We start from the raw sequence: 20,378 nt of genomic DNA on the forward strand, positions 1-20,378 counted from the left end.
AGTCATGGCGAATCAAATTAATGGAAGGGAGAATGTATACGATGAATGTTCAGATAATGTAGTTTAAAACAACTTTCCTGGAAGTTAGACTGACTACTGGTATCCTTAGCAAAACTAATTGTAAGAAGCACTTCCAATGACAACCCTAGAATGTTGGCTTAAACACCTTTGACAATATGTTTAATGATAGGCTAACCTATTGAAGCAAAAGAAAAACTTTAAAGGAACTTCATTCCATTTTTCTGGCTCTCCTAGTAATTTGCAGTCACCTGATTGTGACCACATTTTGTTTTGGCAATGCTAATCTTAAATGAGTTACAGATAGATTCACCTAGCACCATAATCAGTTATGCTAGAATGTGAGATTACCTAAAAGGAAATTATCTTCTTGTCTCTGTATGTGTATAGACAGACATCCACAAGCACACATACTCTTTTCTCCTTTATTATATACTTAAATTTCATCAAACTTTGCTCTCAGTAGGAGAAATTAGGAAAACTAGCAGGAGGTAGAAATTATGTTAACTTTTTTAGATATGGAAGCTAAATAACAGGCGGCAAAATATGAGGTATTAAAGTCACAATTATCACTAATAATAAGTATTATCTTCATAATCTTTGCTAACACTTGCTATCATGAAGAACCTAGTTTGTTCATTTCATGTTCATACATAAGCTGAGAGATAAAAACACAAATGAGTCTGAAAAGTATTGCCTTTTAACCAAAGATATTTAATTTTTGAATCTAGTCAAGAATGTGGAATTTGGAATGTAAACTATAGGATCAAATCAAAGATGAATGGGCATGGAATTTCACAACATATGAATCTCTAATATATTGAACTGGTAACTCAAAGAGAGAACTTAATCAGCCTAATGTAGACACATAATAAGGATGGAGTGTGAACTATTTAACTCACAAATTGCACTGCGGAAAGAGGAAGCAGAAAGATGCCTATAAAGTGTAATTTTTGCTGTCTCCTATTAAAGGAAAAGAAATAGATTGCTCGATGAGTAAGAATGCACATACTTTCTTCTTAAGTATATCTTTGTCTTAAGAGTGCCTGACACTGTTTGAATCATCATTTCACTGCTGCTTTCATTCAAAGGAGGCCATTAAATTCGCATACTTTCTGAATGTGCCCAGTGTGTGAAAGCTTTAATTAAATCTACAAGTAGAGTTTTAAAAGAACAAGAATCAAATTAATTGCAACATGGGCCAAGCATTTGTTTCTCTGACAGTTCCTATGCTTCGGAAAAGGCAATCTGTGTGCCCTTATCTGAATTAGTAAACTCAATATCACTTTCCATTAGCATGGCCAGGCAGCACCATGTGTCTTCTCTCTGACACTGTTTACATGCTAATGCCCTCACAAATACAGTCTGTTCCAGCTGGTTTAATACAGGGTTCCAAAGCAGTCAATCCGTAAGGTAGAATAACTGAGCTTCTGCTTTCCACATAGGTTTCTTTTGTGAGTTCTTCTGTAGACTAAACTTCATAATTAGATCACAGGAAAATTAAGGAAAATTCAGCACATGCTTATAGAGTGAACGCATTTGTTCCTAATCACTGCTGTTATGACAGTCAAGAAAACTAGTTTGTAATATTCAGCCTTTCAATGACTAGAGAAACTAAGGAACTGGTTTTCAGAATATTTTTATTTATTTACTAATCTTTATTATTATAGACTAGGTAACCTGGTTATAATAATAGTAATATTTGTGTTTTTGATGTACAAAGTTACTGTACCTCACTACCACCAAAATATTTAAGACCCTCCTCTGTTGTATTTTGCTCAATAAAGACTTCTATAACGTGGAGTTAATTGTCACCCCATAAAGAAATTAGTGATACATGCTGTACACTGAAATGTTAGAAAAAAAATAAGATTGTTATATAAACTTTCACATATTATAACTTTGTTTTCTGAACAAGATAAATGCAAGTGTTATCATATAAGCGTATTAGCTATCTATAAATATCCGCTTCCCATGCTAGATTTCAGCATTGTAACTGGGAGTTTAATTAGACAGTATGATTTTTGCGTTTTAAGGTCTTCTTCTATTTATAGCTTAGGCTAAATGTTTAAAGCCAGTTGGCTGTGATTAGTGATAGATAGTTCCTGCTTCTGAGAAGGAAAGTAGCCTTAAGCAAGGTGGTCTGGCTTGGGATGCTGAGTCAAATACGTGTCCTCAAGAAAATGTTGGTTGCACCTAATATAGAATTATAAATGCAAGGATTTCTATTCTAAACATGCATGATTTAGTGTGAGGGTTTTATCACAGACAGAGAATTACATCTTCACACTGTCTTCTCATGCCCCCATACATTTACTTGTTTGCCTCTCACTTCTGTGTACTGAAGACTGAAGTCAAGCATGTGATCCTTTGACTAAGAAAGAGAAACATATTTTTCAAATTTACAGGCTTTGCATGTTACATTGAGAAAAACTATTAAAAATTGAAGACTTAGTCCATCCAAAGCCAAGAAATTAAAAAATGTATGAGCTTGTATTGTTAATGATTTCCTAAGAGTAAATTCACCCAGTATTTCAAGCGATTAATGAATTGCCTGTTGTATGTTAGTATAATAGAAAGAAAGTAAAGTTAGACATGATCTGGATATTCTTTTTTGGAAACAAGCTAACAATGGTGCCTGTGTAAGCTCTATCCCTTGCAAATGCAAAAATGGGTCAAAAATCATCTATCATCTGAGACTGCAAAGTGATGTGCCTGAAGGCAGGGAGTTGGAGCTGGTGACTTTTGAAGTCCTTTTGACTTTTGTAATTCCCACCATTATTAATGCAAATATAAATAAAAGTACTTGATTTTTTTTATTCTGGTAATTATTGGGTGAAAAAATAATCTAGAATTTGGCTCTCCCATTTTAGAAAGCAGCTTTCAACTTTATCTTTAACCCCAAAGAATTCTCTTTTTATAGAGAGCCAAAGTGCATATCCCTGACAGAAGGGTAATTTACCAGGTCTTTTGAACATTCTAAATGACCATTGCATGAAGGATAGAGAGAAAGGTCAGGAGATGATTAACTCCAGACAAACCCAGTACTTAGAAGCATTTTCCCTGATTAGAAAAATACCAAGGGCCAGCCAGGGAAAGCAAGGCCAGCAACCTTCTAATAGGAAGTCAGCCTCAGCAGTGGCCAGCCATTGCCACTATCTCTCATATCCCAACCCAGAATTCATTCGTAATATTCTCCACTATGGCTGAAAATGCCAATGGTTTCATTTCTAATGATTTCTAGTGAACCAGATTATATGTTCCTTTTTCCATCTTTGCTCCTCACTAATTTTATGCTTTTTATATATATTTCTTAACTATATGTTTACATTTTTATATTTTCTGTATCAACTCCATTTCCCCTTGCATTTCTGGAGAGGGGCCATTTCTTCTGTTTCTTTGGTTTTGATTTACTTTCAATGGTACTCAGAGCTTGTTCCTGGCCAAAACTCAGGGATCACTTCTGCCAGGTTCAGGGGACCAAATAGAATACTGGGGTTTGAAATTGGGTTGACTACATACAAGGCAATTACCCTACCCCCTCTACAATCAGCCATAAGACATGTATTTTATTATTTTTATTGTATTTTATCATTAATTAAATAGTAACAGTCTTTGGAATAAGGTAAATGATTAAATACTTTCTCTGCATCTATTGATATGATAATGTGATTTTTATTTTTCCTGTTGTTGATGTTGTGTATGATGTTGATAGATTTATGGATGTTAAACCATCCTTGCATTCCTGGGATGAAACCTACTTGATCATAGTGGATGATCTTCTTAATGAGGCATTGAATCCTATTTGCCAGGATTTTGTTGAGGACCTTTGCATCTGTATTCATCAGCGATATTGGTCTGTAATTTTCTTTTTTCGTAGCATCTCTATCTGGTTTAGGTATCAAGGTGATGTTGGCTTCATAAAAGCTATTTGGAAGTGTTCCTGTTTTTTCGATTTCATGAAAGAGTCTCGCCAGGATTGGTAGAAGTTCCTCTTGAAAGGTTTGAAAGCGGCTTCCCCTTACCAGGCATGTAAGCTCAGCTCCAGGGAAGGCTTCATGGAAGGCGAGCCGTCCGCAGATGAGCCACACACAGGATGAAATCAACCCGAAAATGGAGCACAGCACAGAAGACAGGCAGATAGGGGTGCTGGCAACTGAGTTTCAGCAGAGTTCAGCAGCTTCCCCTTTCTGGGCTTGTAAACTCGCCTCCAGGGAAGGCTCCAGGGAAGGCGAGCCATCCACAGATGAACCACACAGAGGATGAAATCAACATGAAAATGGAACACAGCAACAGGACAGGAGACAGACACACACAGGCAGCACTCACAATTTTTCACGGTTGGGCCCCACTGGGCAGGCGTAGTTTCGTAGATTTTCCCAGCCTGACGTCACAAACAGAGGACCTGACTTCTGCAAAGTACTGCTTATAGCCGGTTTTCACGTTGTGAAGCAGTTCCTTGGTGTGCCCACCACACTGGGAGAGTGAGTTTTCTGGAGCCTCTTTTTGGCCCACTCCCAAGAGGTTCAAGCGACAGGACAGGAGACAGACACACACAGGCAGTACTGGGCAGGCGGAGTTTCCTCTCTTGAACTTCTGTTGTTCAACTTAATTCCAAATAAGAATCAACTAAAGAAATGCTTAGATGCACAGTTGTGTATTAATCTCACCTTAAGTTGCCACAGAAAGAGAACTAGTGACCTTTATTTTTTAAAAATATAAACTCAGATGATTAGATACCATCCATCCAGCCTTGAACCCTGGGTCCAAGACATAGAAACGGCACAGTCCTCCATGACAACTACAAGAAACAAATCCCAGCCAGGACAGCCTTAATACGGCAGGGTCACCATCAAGTCCCAGCTCCAGTACGACATGCTGACAACGAGGAAAATGGGAACAACTTGATCTAAGAGCAGGTTACCCTACTTTACCAGCTAACAATAAGACAAAATCAGAAGACCTGTCACCCTTTGGTAGATCCAAAAGCCAAGAGCGCGATTTACAGATGACTGGCTGCTAGAACCATAACCAGACGGTATACACCGTGGGACCAATAAAAAAGCCCTAGTCTAGGGTTTGAACTACGACCTGCACAACAACCATGAACCCCACTTCCAAAGGTCTAGCAGAGACAATCGTAAAAGAATCTGGCTTCTGGAAGCACAAAGAAAGATGCTATCCTAAGTGCCATCCTAGGTACAATGCAAAGACCAAGACCACCAACCACAGAAGATGGATTAAAATGACACTGAGGGAACAGAACTCCTGAACCACAAAGACTGACGTCATCGTAAATCCCAACCCTGAATTTGTGCAGATACTGAGATCTCAAGACACAGAGGTCTGTTTGTACCACCCAGAACAGAACGGAAGTCTCCCAAACACGACAAAAGACCACCGGGAGACCGGGAGAGTAAATGATCCTGAACAGAGTCTATAGTTGATCCCATGACAATATACTCCAAGGGCAGAGAAACTCATAACTCTTAGGCCAAGTGAATTCCTTTTCGAATGACCCCAACATTTACTGTGCCAGGGCAGGAGGAAAAAAAAAAAGCACAAAGCATTGTTTACTTATTATATATTATTTTGTACCTTCATTTATTATTATTACTATTATTTTTACTTACATAACTATTTTTTGATCGATTTCTCTGTGTAGGTGTGGTTATTGAAGCTGTTGTCCCCAGATATTCCTAGTTTTATCTCCTCTTTTCTTTTCTTTCTTTATGGGCTAAGTCATGTTTCTTATATCAAGACCATGGCAGTTTTTGCTTTTTTTTGTTGTGTTTTGTTTTGTTTGTTTGTTTGTTTTTTGTTTTTGTTTTTGTTTTGTGCATGTGTGGTGCTTACCATTATTGTTGGAGTCCTCACTGGATAATGGACACTTTTTTTTTTGAACTGATGGAATGTTTCATTTTCTTTTTTCTCGATCGCCCCCCAAATCGATGATGAGAACCTCTAGAAGGACTCTGCCCACTTTTGGAGTATTAGACTTTTACCCCAGTTTACTACTTTTCTCTTCTTCAGACCAAACCACGCAAACTTAACTAGCTAGGCCTACCTCCCAGCTAGAGGGGGAAATTAGGGAGACACCTAGACCAATCAGATGCAAGACTACTATGTGGTAGGATAGGTACATAGGGGACCACATATTCTAGCAGCCCTGGGGGTGAGGGAAGTGGATATGGGAGATACGACAAAAACAAACGGAGGTGAAGGGAAGACAATTTGGTGATGGGAATCCCCCCTGATGTTATGTAAATATTTAACTAAAATATTATTGTCAACATGTAAACCACTACGATCAAAATAAAAATTATATTATAAAAATATATAAACAATGATCCTACTTTGTCAATACAGTATACTATTGAATAGTTTTAGCATCATAGCATATTCTAACTATAAGGTAACTTATTAAGTGCTATCTTTCAGCTTTTTAATCTTTGGAAAGCTAGTGCATGTTTATTATGACATATTCAATCATAATGGAAAATTGCCAATAAAAATGTGAAATTATTTCTTTTCTTTCTCCTGTTTCTCCTCCTATGTTTATCTGTTTCCCTTCTTTTCATTGATACTAATCTTCATACATGTAGATGGTCCGGTGAGCCTGTCTACATATCCTGTTGAAGGAGAATAATACTGTCCTCTCATTTTTCATATTCTTGTTACAAAAAGCTTCCACTCCACCAAGTTCTACTTAATTAATATCAGTCAATCTTAGGAGATGCCATTTAAATAGGAAATGAACTCTGTAGTAGAATGGTACTTATGAGGAGATAAGCTTACAAATCTTTTTAAAAGTTTATATCAGCTATTAAACCTACTTTGAATATACATGTGTGCATTTGGTAATGCTCTCATGTCCCCATCAATTTACTTTGTCCTTGCTGAAAGTCCTCAGCTTTCTTAGTTCTAAGCCTGAACAAAATAAATCAGAGCTTTCTATCTGGCTTTAAACATGAAAAATGTTTTAAACTTAACCTGATTAAACACATTAACAATCTCTATAACAACTTTAAAAACTAAATTTAAAAACATGACAAATTTAAATTTTTGGTACTTGTTCTATGATGAACACTGGTGCCTTTCTTCTCAGAAGCCCTATTTCTGTTTATAATCCGTTATGAAGCCAAACAAGAACAAGGAACATTTTAAGGGTATTATTTCATAAAGGAAGAGTAGCTGATGAGTCTAGATTATTTGCCCTAAGATAAATCAACTTCATTTTGCTTTAACCAAAGTCTTCCTGACAGCTTTATCAATCCCTCTTTGCCCCTATTGTTTTTCTCTCTTTTTTTTTTTTTTGTGGGTCACACCCATCAGTGCTCAGGGGTTATTCCTGGCTCCAGACTCAGAAATTGCTGCTGGCAGGCACGGGGGACCATATGGGGCACCGGGATTCGAACCGATGACCTCCTGCATGAAAGGCAAACGCCTTACCTCCATGCTATCTCTCCGGCCCCTATTGTTATGCCCACTCAAGGAGCTCATCCAGAGACTCCCTCCTTAGCAAGAAGGCAAGTACTCAGGCTTGCACTGTTTTAGACACTGTGCTCAGTATTAGTATTTAGACAATGAAACATTATGGCAGCTACTTCCACACACTTCCTGTTTGGGGAGAAAATTGAAAACAAACAAATAAGCAAAGTATGTAAGTGCTCCACTGGCTGTAATCCAGTGGGAGAATGGGTCTGATGCAGTGTTACCATGAAAGTTAATAAAATACAACAGTAATATGGGAGAGAAAAGGCATAGGGGTTAGTGGGCTTCCAGCCTTGTGAACTGAGAATGAACCAAATCAACCTTCCTCCACAATCTTTATTGACCAGTCTCAATCCACCTGGGAGGAGGGGCTGACATTGTTGCCAGACAAAAGAACCTATCTCTTGTTAATCAAGGTGGGTCTTTATCTCAAAATAGGAGGGATTTTTTAATTGATATCTTTATTTAAGCACCATGATTACAAACATGTTTGTAGGTGGGTTTCAGTTATAAAAAAAACAAATCACCCCCCTTCACCAATGCAGTATTCCCACCACCGATGCCCCTCAACTCTCTCCTCCTCCACCTTCTGTCTGTATTCAAGACAGACATTCTATTTCTCTCACTCACTACCATTATCATGATAGTTGTCAGTGTAGTTATCTCTCTAACTGAACTCTTTGTGGTAAGCTTCATACCATGGGCCGGTCTTTTCAGCCCTCAACTCTTGTCTCTGGATATTATTACAATGATGTATTTTAGTTTTCTTAAATCTCATAGATGAGTGAGACTATTCTATATCTGTCTCTCCCTTTGACTTACTTCATTCAGCGTAATAGTTCCTATGTCCATCCATGTATAGGAAAATTTCATGGCCTCATTTTTCCTGATGGCTGCATAGTATTCCATTGTGTATATGTACCACAGATTCTTTTTTTTTTATGTGATACTATGTTTCTTTTTCTTTTTTCTTTAATTTATTTAAACACCTTAATTACATACATGATTGTGTTTGGGTTTCAGTCATGTAAAGAACACCACCCATCACCAGTGCAACATTCCCATCACCAATGTCCCAAGTCTCCCTTCGCCCCACCCGACCCCCGCCTGTACTCTAGACAGGCTCTCCATTTTCCTCATACATTCTCATTATTAGGACAGTTCAAAATGTAGTTATTTCCCTAACTAAACTCATCACTCTTTGTGGTGAGCTTCCTGAGGTGAGCTGGAACTTCCAGCTCTTTTCTCTTTTGTGTCTGAAAATTATTATTACAAGGGTGTCTTTCATTTTTCTTAAAACCCATAGATGAGTGAGACCATTCTGCGTTTTTCTCTCTCTCTCTGACTTATTTCACTCAGCATAATAGATTCCATGTACATCCATGTATAGGAAAATTTCATGACTTCATCTCTCCTGACAGCTGCATAATATTCCATTGTGTATATGTACCACAGTTTCTTTAGCCATTCGTCTGTTGAAGGGCATCTTGGTTGTTTCCAGAGTCTTGCTATGGTAAATAGAGCTGCAATGAATATAGGTGTAAGGAAGGGGTTTTTGTATTGTATTTTTGTGTTCCTAGGGTATATTCCTAGGAGTGGTATAGCTGGATCGTATGGGAGCTCGATTTCCAGTTTTTGGAGGAATCTCCATATCGCTTTCCATAAAGGTTGAACTAGACAGCATTCCCACCAGCAGTGGATAAGAGTTCCTTTCTCTCCACATCCCCGCCAACACTGTTTATTCTCATTCTTTGTGATGTGTGCCATTCTCTGGGGTGTGAGGTGTACCACAGATTCTTTAGCCACCCATGTGTTTTCAGGCATGCGGATTCTTTTCAGATTCTGGCTATTATTGTAAATAGTGCTAGAATGAATATAGGTGTGCAGAGGCATTTTTATTTTGTGTTTTTGTGTTTGAGTGGTATAACTGGATCATATGGGAGCTCAATGTCCAGTTTTTTGAGGAATCTCCATATTGTTTTCCATAGAAGCTGGCCTAGATGCCATTCCCACTAGCAGTGAATGAGAGTTCCTTTCTCCCCACATCCCTGCTCGCACTTATTGTTCTTTGTGATGTATGCCAGTCTCTCTGGCATAAGATGGTACCTCATTGTTATTTTGATTTGCATTTCCCTGATGATTAGTGATGTGGAACATTTTTTTCATGTGTCCTTTGGCCATTTGTATTTGTTCTTTGAAGAATTGTCTGTTCATTTCTTCTCCCCAGTTTTTGATGAAGTTAGATGTTTGTCTCTTAAGTTCTGTCAGTATCATGTATATCTTAGATATACCCCTTATCTAATGGGTATAGGGTGAATAGTTTCTCTGATTCTATGGGTAGCCTTTGTATCTACTCTCTATTTCCTTTGAGGTGCAGAAGCTTCTCAGCTTAATTTAGTCCCATTTGTTTATCTCCACTCGTTTGGACAGTGGTCTCTTTATATATCAATAAAAGGACAGTGGGACAAAGAAAGTTCTCCTTTTGTTCGTTTGTATCTTTCCCCTCAGAGAGGGTCCTGGGTATTCTGTAAAAATTTTGTTGGGATAAATTCTTTATTTATATAAATATATAAATTTAGATTTAAATATATAATACAAAAATGAAAATAAATATATTAATATATTTATACATTCTGAACGTTTTTATATATTCTGAAGGTCTAATTACATTTAACCACATAGGTGTTGGACCTTTAATGGAGATAGGGTACATGGGTAGCAAAAGAAAAAAAAATAGCATAAGACACAAATCTTTGGGAACATATTAACACAAGAATCTCTTAATTATAATGGCTATATGATTATATATATTATAACATTGTATGATTTATAAACAATATACTTAATATTGAATGAAGATATAAATGAATAAAAAGCATATTTGTGGGTGCCTGCACAAGAGACAGGGCATTTATTTGCCTTGCATGCAGCCAACCTGAGTTTGATCCTAGGCATCCCATATGGTCCCTGGAACACCACCAGGAGTAATTTCTGGGTGTAGAGCCAGGAGTAACCCCTGAGTATCACTTAGTATGGCCAAAAAAAAAAAACAAGAAAAAGAGAGAGGGAGAAAGAGAGAAAAAGCATCTTTCTAGGTTGCTTTCTTGTAGTTTGCATGCACAAGTTCATTGTTCAGGGAACACTTTTGGTATCTAAATCTGAAAAATATAGTATACAAATTTATATTCATTTATTAGGTATATTGTGAAGAGGTTTAAAGCAAATATTATGCATACCGTTTAATTTATATAGGGAAAATGTAACTCGGAGTACTTGTAAGAGATATGTATTCTTTCTTTACTTTCTAGAATATTTATAAAACATTTTTGTTGTTTGTTTTACTAAAAAATAAATTATCCCATGTCTTTATAGTTGTTTAGTATATCTTGAGCTCTCTTCATGTCAATCAATCTGTTCATGTCAATTGAACATGTTGTTCAATTGCTTAAAACCATGTCTTAGCATTCTAAAATTCCTTTATTCATAGAAGCTCAATTTTTAGAGTGTTATTTTGCTTTGTTTATGCTTTCTCAGCAAGAGCCTTGTTCACTGTCTTGTGTGACACCAAGCACCTCTCCATCCACATCTCTGATCTCCTTTTTCACAACAATGACATTTGTTCCTCCTTCACCAGAATGTAACTTACTTAGTATTTTCTGTAGAATTTTTGGAATTCACTGAAAAGTCATTCATTCAATTTTTGTCGTAACTTTGTCCTAACTTCGAACAGCTGTATAAGACTACTTACACTATTCTAAAATTTAATGTAATTTATTTACTTAATCCATACAAGTTTGTTATTTATTTCGTTTTATTGGAGGGTAAACTTAGATGCAAGGAAGCTCATTTCCAAGTTTCCTTTCCAAAATCACACAACAAATGGTGGAAGAAAAGATGAGGTCATGTTTTGCCACTACATTATACTCAAGGATAATGCTAAGGGGAAAAGTAAAAATAAAGGTTGACTTGCTTCTGCCCTTATGGATTTTTCCTTGAAGTTGAAAAGGAATGTATGGCTAAAATAATCACAAAATGCATGTGCAAGTGCTCTATGATAGAAGGTGTGGCATATATCCCATAGGAAGCTTATTTGCTTTAACTAAGTAAGATTTCTCAGTGTTAAAGAAGTATCTGACAGGCATGGAAGCTGAAGACCCAGACTGGTATCAAACCTCAAAACTGGCAGCTAGAGGCTGGAGTGATAGCGTAGTCATAGTGGGTAGGGTGTTTGCCTTGCTCATGGCAATCCTTGGCATCCCATATGATCCCCTGAGCTTGCCAGAAGCAATTTCTGATCGCAGAGCCAGGATTAACACCTGAGTGCTGCTGGCTGTGGCCTAGTCTACCCCACCCCTACCTCAAATAAGGTATATTACTTCTCCCTAGAAGAGTAAAAAGACAAGTGATCAGTTATCTTTTTACATTTTTTTTCTGGTGATGGTGTAAAGAACAGATTGGAGTGTCTTCATGTACTTTCTAGAACCCTACAGAGAGGCAACTGGAAGAGACAAGTTGGAAGAGCTGGAAGTCTATGTCAGTTAGCAGCTGGGAGCTGGATAATACAGACTGATTGAACTGATTGAAGAGCTGAATGAATGGCACTTGAGTCCTAGGCATTTAGGGTGAGACAGACTTGCAGAAGGCATAGTAGTGTTATTCACTGAGTTGATAAAAGTACAAAAAAAATAGAGCATTAAGTATATCTCTGTCTACCTGACCAATTTGTGTACTTCTGGTTAGCTGTCATGAGTTTTGAAGGAGCTTATTTATGAGTTACTTTCCTTAGAGTAACTGCTTAGCTCTGTATACTGAATAGCATGTTATATTTTATCTGGGTTTTTTTTTTGGAGCTTTGTATGCAGTTTGTATGATTATTTTTAACATAGATTTCTGGTTGTTCTTAAAAACATACAAGTTTTTATCCCATGACTAAAGAAGTACAGAAGAAACTTTGTAAGAAAGTATATGTTCCTAAATCCCTCAAATAAATTAAGCCTGGTTATGTTAATTATTTCACAGGTATTGAGAGGTAGAAAGTAGAATGTCTCTTATTTTAAAGGTAAACATAAACTTAAGAAATCTAAAAGGCATGCAGTGCAGCATAAAGTTATTCATCATTGTGCATAAAATTTGAATACTGTATAGACTGAGGAAAGATTTTTCCTACACTTTGTACAAAGGATTTGTACAAGCTGAACTTTGTATAGTCCTTCATTATAGAAATAGTCAAAAAAATTTTGCATACTGTAACACTGAACAAACTCATACTTTTTAATAGAACTCTGCAGGAAACATTTAAGTGAATAATGTTCTGCAATAAAGCAGATGCCAAATATTCTTCTTATATATGATGTGCAATTTATTTCCATAATGTTAAAGAAAATGTTCACTCTTTTTATCCATGGGGAGTTTGGTTGGACCATACCTATTGGTGCTCAGAGCTTACTGCCTAGCTCAATGCTCATGGATCACACCTATTGGTGCACAAGGGACCTTTTATGGTGCTAGAAATTAAATGGGATCAGGTTTTACTGTGCACGGAAAAGGCATGTACTTCCTCTCTATTCCATAAAATATTTATCGTAAGGATTAGTTTCATTTCCTTATGGTTTATATGTATTCTTTATGTGTAAATGTTCTCTTTGATAAATTTGATAAGGAGATATTACTTAAGAATAAGTTGATGCTCGCTTCGGCAGCACATATACTAAAATTGGAACGATACAGAGATTAGCATGGCCCCTGCGCAAGGATGAAACGCAAATTTGTGAAGCGTTCCATATTTAAAAAAAAAAAGAATAAGTTGATCATTCTTACTATAAAACTTTAGTTCATGGTAACTAGCTTAATGAGTAAAATAGAAATCCCTTAAAATGAAGGGGTAGGTAACAGATACAATTGGGGAGCTTTTTTGTTTTAGTATTAATAGTTATCTACACATACCCAGAATCTCCATGGCTAATGAATAAACTTCAGTTCTTTAACAAGTTGCAATATTAAAAATTTGGATCACTTCCTGTTAAAAGCCAATGGATTCAGATTATATTAAACCAATTTTTAGAAAATGACTTTCTGAAGATTGCAACATATAAACCACTGTTATTTCACTCAAAGATCTTATGGAATGAAAGATAATTTTTTTAAAACCTTGCTACTTGAGGAGTGATCAGCTCAGGGGTGATTACTATTATCTCTCATTGGTCAAGGCAGGAACATACTGACTTTTCTCCACCGTGCATCATCACAGAGTCTGATCTTTCCTGACCTCCTTAGAAAACAAAACTATACCTACTCTTAAAGAAATCAGTGTTTTAATTTTGACCTTAGTTCAAAGTGAGATACTAACAAATATATGTTTTAAATATTTATCTCTACTTAGCTTATTGGTCTTCGGAGTTGATGTGCAGGAGTTTCAAAGCCAGATAATATACTGTATTTCAGTTTCAGTAAATAAATAAATTTTACTTGAAAGCCTTATATTTTATTCTACTCTGTTTGAAAATAATAAATACATATTCTGTTGCTTATATATAGAAATGTCTTAGAAAATGGTTTAAAAGAGACATTATATTTCAAATGCATAGAGGTTAAAAGCAATAGACAAGATGATGGCTTTTTGAGTGCAGATCATTGTAATTCATAAAATATGTTTTGAACATGTAGAAAACTACATGTTAGTCATGGCAATCATTTTTTTGAGAGTAGAGCTTGATTGAATTACCTCAAAAGTTTATTAAAGGTGGGAGTGTGGAGGAAGGAGGAGAATAAGAATAAATCTGATTAAAAGTGAAAAGCTGGTGTAGAAACAATGAAATGCAATCTTAAATAGAAGCCTTTTGAGGCGATAGTTTGGAAAGTGGGTGAGCCAGTGGGGACTGTTTGCCACAGTTTCCATTATCATATTTTTCATATCATAATATTCATAAGACTCACTTCCCCCACCAACAATGCGTCTTATGGAGTAAATGCTACCTGAAGCTGAAGCCTCTGTGCAGGGGAGGAGAGCATCTACAAACTGTGTGTGTCTGTGTGTGTGTGTGTGTGTGTGTGTGTGTGTGTGTGTGTGTGTTATGGTCAGGTACATTTTATAGAGTGAAAAATATGGTACTTACGAAGATATGAGTTTGGTGAGAGACTCTGTTCAGACTCAGCCTGCATCCTTTTGCCTGCCAAGCCAAGGAATCTACCAGCCAAAGTTTTACTTTACAAGCAGAGTTTCAGTAGACAGCTCCTCATATCCCATTTTCCATGTAGTTCATCTTACTTGATACTCAACAAGGAACTAGGGGTGAGTTTAAAAAGTGACTGGAGAACATAACAGACACTTTCAAATGGCTCATTTTGTTCAAATGCTCTTGAACAACCACAAGAAAATAGAATGCACAGTAAAGTTCTACATGGCTGTCAAAGTGATGGAAAAAGAACTGAAAAAAAAATAGAATGAAAAAAAAGAACTGAAAAAAATAGAATGAAAAAAAAAGAACTGAAAAGAAAATGTCAAGAGACAGTCAAAAAAAATTTACTAAAACAGAAAAAATGAGGCGCGGAGAGATAGCATGGAAGTAGTGTTTGCCTTGCATGCAGAAGAATGGTGGTTCGAATCCCAGAATTCCTTTTGGTCCCCCTGAGCCTGCCAGGATCGATAACCAGGAGTAACCTCTGAGCACTGCCGCTGGTTGTGACCCAAAAACCAAAAAAACAAAAACAAAAACAAACAAAAAAACAGAAAAAAATGAAAGAATTAGGAAATACTTTTTGCAATCACTATTTCGCAAAAGGTATAAATTATTATATAGTTGTAAATGTAAAGTGTAAACAGTTATATAGATAGTGGTACCTTTTGAGTAAAAAATAAAGAACACATAAGTATATGTGCAAAGAGAATAAAAATAACTAGGCCATGAACATTTACATATTGTTGTGTTGGGAATAGGTGAATAGGACCAAGGCGAAGGAAGTAAAGGATGATAACCAAGACAACTTCTCTGAGGTCAATTTTATATAGTTTTTTTTGGAGGGGGGAACACAATGGGCACTGCTCAGGGACTTTTACTGGTTCTATACTCAGATATCCACCCCCCTAGTTGTGCTTACCAGACCAGATGTGGTGCCAAGGATTCAAATTAGAGTCTATAGGATATAAGATATGTATCTCACTTCCCCTATTCTTCTAAGCTTTAATTTTCTTTTACTCTTAAATAACATAAACTGTTTAAATTTTCAAATTTAGAACTATTAGATAAATGAACAAATCCAAGTCAAGGTCAGAGAAAAACAGGTTAACTTTTTAGAATCCTATGTGAAAAATTAAGGATATTCTCAGAACCAAATAAAATGATTTCAAAAGGACACAGGAGCATAAAAAAAGGGTTGCTACAGGTTAACTTTTGAACTATTTGATTATCCAAGTTGTAGGTGAAGCCAGAGATGCCAAGTCCAGGCAAATTCACTACAGGGTTACAGAACAGTTTAGAGTGGGGAGGGATATAGAGGATGAGCACATGCAGATTCATACGTGTGGGAGTCACCTTAGGGTGATTTCTTGGTTTATTTTAGGTGAGAGTGGAATACTTACAATGTGCTTCAGCCAGTCAGGTTAAAGAAAAGTAGGGTGTGAGCTCTGTATGTTTAGGAGATAAGGGGAAAACAGGGTGTGTGCTCTTTACACAAGAGAATGCTAAGTAAATGAATTTATTTTTCTAGTGTGATGGCACAAGAACTTCAATTTAGTAAGAGGTCTATACACATAGAAGTGTGAAGTTGCAGTTCCCACATTTTATATTCTTGTAAAGCAATAAATTTTTTTAAATAAATATTTTTATTATAAAACAGTGAATATTTTTCAGGCATCTGTAGTAAACATTACAGCCCACTTCATGAACCTCACCACAAAGAGTGATGAGTTTAGTTAGAGAAATAACTACATTGCGAACTATCCTAACAATGAGAATGTATGAGGGAAATAGAAAGCCTGTCTAGAGGACAGGTGGGGTTGTGGTGGGGAGGAGGGAGATTTGGGACATTGGTGGTGGGAATATTACACCAGTTATGGGGGTTGTTCTTTGCATGACTAAAACCCAACCATAATTATGTTTGTAATCAAGGTGTTTAAATAAAATATTAAAAAAAATAATTTTTAAAAAGTAGAGTAAGAGAAGTTTACCTTTACAGAGTAATACCAGCAAATAAATGTAGAAAATATTAGAAAATCACCATTTTGCAAAGCCTAATGTATAAACAAATAAAAATCATTAGTTTTTGTGAAAAAAAATTCCAAGTTAGAGATTGGCTAATGTCAGAATATTTGCATCATCTTACATGCCATTGTCTAGTTGGGAATGTTAGCTTGACTATAGCAGGAGGACTTGGTGGTCGATGATGTATTAATCAAAACTAGCAAAGCCAGTAGTGGTATAATTTAATGTTTTGTGCCTTCTCTGTAAGACAATTAAAGAGTTAAGTATCCCATGTATAGTTGTTGGAACATTAGTCATTTAATCTAGAAACCCTCATAACTATCAATATAGATCATGCTACAATTTGTACTATAACTAACTGACCAGCATTTTTTAACACTGAAATGTTGTCATTTTTGGTTTTCATCTTATTTTAAAAATCAGGTTTTTTTTCTTTTGGTTTTTGTCTCACACACACTCAGAAATCACACCTGGCAGGTTCAGGGGATCATGTGGGATGCCGGGATTCGAACCACCATCCTTCTGCATGCAAGCGAAACACCCTACCTCCATGCTATCTCTCCCGCCCCTCAGGTAGATTTTTTTTTATTAAAGGAGTCTATAAAGAAGCATAACCAAAATTAGTGCGTGAATTTATATGAAAAAAATAGATTTAAAAATAACAAGAGCCAACATTTGGGAGACAACTCAAGAGGGTCTTGAGTAAATTGCAGATCTGCACACTAAGTTGTAATATAGAGTTATCAAGAACAATTATGGTAATAATAGAGTGGTTACATAGGAAAAGCATGCAAAATTATTTAGCTAGAGAATAGTATTCAACACTATCACATGATTTAGGGGAAATTTACATAAAATCTATATTGAAAGCTGTAGATAGAGATCAATGGATACTTACAAATATAAATATGAGAAAAAATTAAACTAGAAAGGAGTGTGAGAGAAATCAAATATTCATAGTTGTTGAATCTCTGTGAATAGTGTTTAGAAATAAATTGTACCTTTATTTTGCCTTAAGCATACATGAAAAATCTTCAAGATAAAAGGCTATTGGGAAAGAAGCTGTCAAGCAATACAGAGATAGGGTTGAATTTACTCATTCAAATAGTTATAAATTGATTTTGTTGTCTTTATTCTTTTTTCCAGTTTAATGCTTTACAGTTTAAAAGTTAAATCAACAAAATACATATATCTCCCAAAGTCCTTTGAAAATTGTGAGTGAATGACAGTGTTGGGTTCCATTGGGTGAGTTGTGGTCAACCATAATGTATGTGAGTAACCCAGGATAAGCAGTGACCAGATGCCAACCACAATCCCCCTCTGCAAAGCATCTCTTTCCTTGTACTGTCTTCAGGTGCTTTTATCATGAGATCCTAATACATGAAGAGCAGAGAGACAGAAGAAAAGCAGCAAGTGCACAGCTGATAGCCTTCTGTTTTGATTAAGATACAGAACGGTGGGGGGAGTCATGGACTTCCAGAGATAGAGACCAGGACTATATGCCGAGGTTTAGAGAGGGAGCTGTGCTGCCTCCATTCCTGAGCGCAAGCACAAGGACACCAGAGCAAAGGACCCTTGCCTATCACCCACTCTCTGTCTTATGAGGGAGTTTTTATTATTTTTAGATGCTTAGTTTAAGCTTTGGTTTCTTATGTATTACTATCATTTAAAAGAACCACATCCTATTCTGACTAGTTGGTGCTAACATCAAATAATCTCTGGGGCTGGAAAGATAGTGCAGGGGCTCAGAAGGCACTTGTCTTCCATACATTGACATAGATTCAATCCCTGACATCCCATATGGCCAGCCCTCCAAGCACTGCCAGGTGTTAATTCCTGAGTGTAGAGCCAGGAGTAAGCACTGAGCACTCCCAGTTGTGGGCCAAAACAAACAAACAAACAAACAAACAAAAAACCTTTCTGACTGGCATCCCTATAAAGTCATACCCACAAATTTCTTTTGTGATATAAAAGGTCATTATTTCTTGAACTAAACAAGAAATCTTATTTCCAGCCTTTGTTCTTTTCAACTCCCACCCCACCAGTTATTTTACATAGCTAAATACCACTGTTCAATGAATGTTTTGAACTAATGAAATTGAAACTTTGATGCTATTACTTTTCTGTTTTTCTGTCTTTATCCTTACTATTTTTGTCATTGTCTCTGCTAGTTGTATACATAGTAATCACATCACATACTGGGTGTGGGTTGATTTTCCCATAAAAGTTGTGAGCTAATATGTCAATATTGTTTGAAGCAAAGATGACATATGGTCAAGAAGAAAAACAAATAGTCAGGTCATATCTTTCTCTAGAGAGTTTTGTCGATGTAAGATTATCTCTGGGAAAACTATACCACCCTGTAAAAATGGGACTCACTTTGTTCAAACCAACAGCTTCTTTTCACTAGAAACTTTCTGGTTTGTCTGTGACAGTCCCAGGTATTCCTTTATTATACCTTATTTATTATTTTGATTGCAGTATGAGGATGATTTATAGTTCAGGGCTCTGGAAATTGTTTGAGCAGGAAATAAGGTAGCTACAGCTGTCTTCAACCAACATATCCTGTCTGTTCCCATCATACATGTAAAAGTCTACAATGATATTTTTGTGGTGCTTTTTTGTTTTTCTTACTTTTGAAATTTTGTGGTGTTCTGTGTGCTCCTGTTTAAGAATGCCAAACATTTAAGAGTAAAAATGATACTGGCCATGATTTAGGTGGTTTTGTTTCTTTATATGCAAACTACAAGAGCCATTTTTATACATACGTTATAGAAACCTGTCCTCCTTTTGGAATTTAATTCTTGGGGAACTCTCTCTAGATCATCTGAGATCCCTTGCTACTCAAGAGGCAAAACTTCACACAATGCACCTTGATTATGACATTCTGTACAGAAACTTCTCAGAAGCTGCAGCATTACTGACCACACTGTAACCAGAGAAAGCCCTTGGAAATAATCAGAGTAGAAGTGCGTCAAAATTCTCAATTCTCAGCCCAGAGAGATAGCACAGCGGCGTTTGCCTTGCAAGCAGCCGATCCAGGACCAAAGGTGGTTGGTTCGAATCCCGGTGTCCCATATGGTCCCCTGTGCCTGCCAGGGGCTATTTCTGAGCAGACAGCCAGGAGTAACCCCTGAGCACCGCCGTGTGTGGCCCAAAAACCAAAAAAAAAAAAAAAAAAAATTCTCAATTCTCAAGATTGTTTCTAAATGTATCAGGAAGACGAAAAGCAGATATAGTTCATGTGAAACTATATCTATTAGCCAATTCTGATCTGTGGCTCTAATATCTCTTTGCTTTGTGACCCTGTTCACCATGAAATTGGAATAATGGTATGTCTGCTTTTTAAAACAGCTAGTACAGTGTAGATAGCTTAGCCAGCACCACATTAGATTCATTGGCTAAACATAAGTAATATCTCATTGTTAGTGTCCTTTTCCATTTTAACTCTATGACTGACAGTGACAAATCTATTTGGAAGGTCTTAAAGAAATAGTATTGTACCTCCACTTCAGTTCTCTGAGTCCAGCTATTCAGCTGAGTTAGTTGAAGTTAAGAGAGGTTAGCAGGTTACCTTGCATAAGCATTTCTTAATATTTGGGAAAGGAATATTTTATATTACTCTTTTTCTCTTTCTTTCCTAACCCAAAGAAAGCATGTTTTAGATTC

The 20,378-nt window shown here is 36.5% G+C and overlaps 1 protein-coding gene and 1 non-coding gene across 2 annotated transcripts in view; both read left to right on the forward strand.

The window, feature by feature from the left end:
• The window catches only part of PTPRM (protein tyrosine phosphatase receptor type M), an 829,551-nt gene that overhangs the window by 595,427 nt on the left and 213,746 nt on the right, over positions 1-20,378 (forward strand). The window lies entirely within an intron of this gene.
• Positions 13,196-13,299, forward strand: LOC126004713 (U6 spliceosomal RNA). The gene has a single exon (XR_007493976.1). It is a non-coding gene; the product is annotated as a U6 spliceosomal RNA (small nuclear RNA).

The sequence above is a fragment of the Suncus etruscus genome, chromosome 3, assembly GCF_024139225.1.
Source record: "Suncus etruscus isolate mSunEtr1 chromosome 3, mSunEtr1.pri.cur, whole genome shotgun sequence".
Taxonomy (NCBI): domain Eukaryota; kingdom Metazoa; phylum Chordata; class Mammalia; order Eulipotyphla; family Soricidae; genus Suncus; species Suncus etruscus.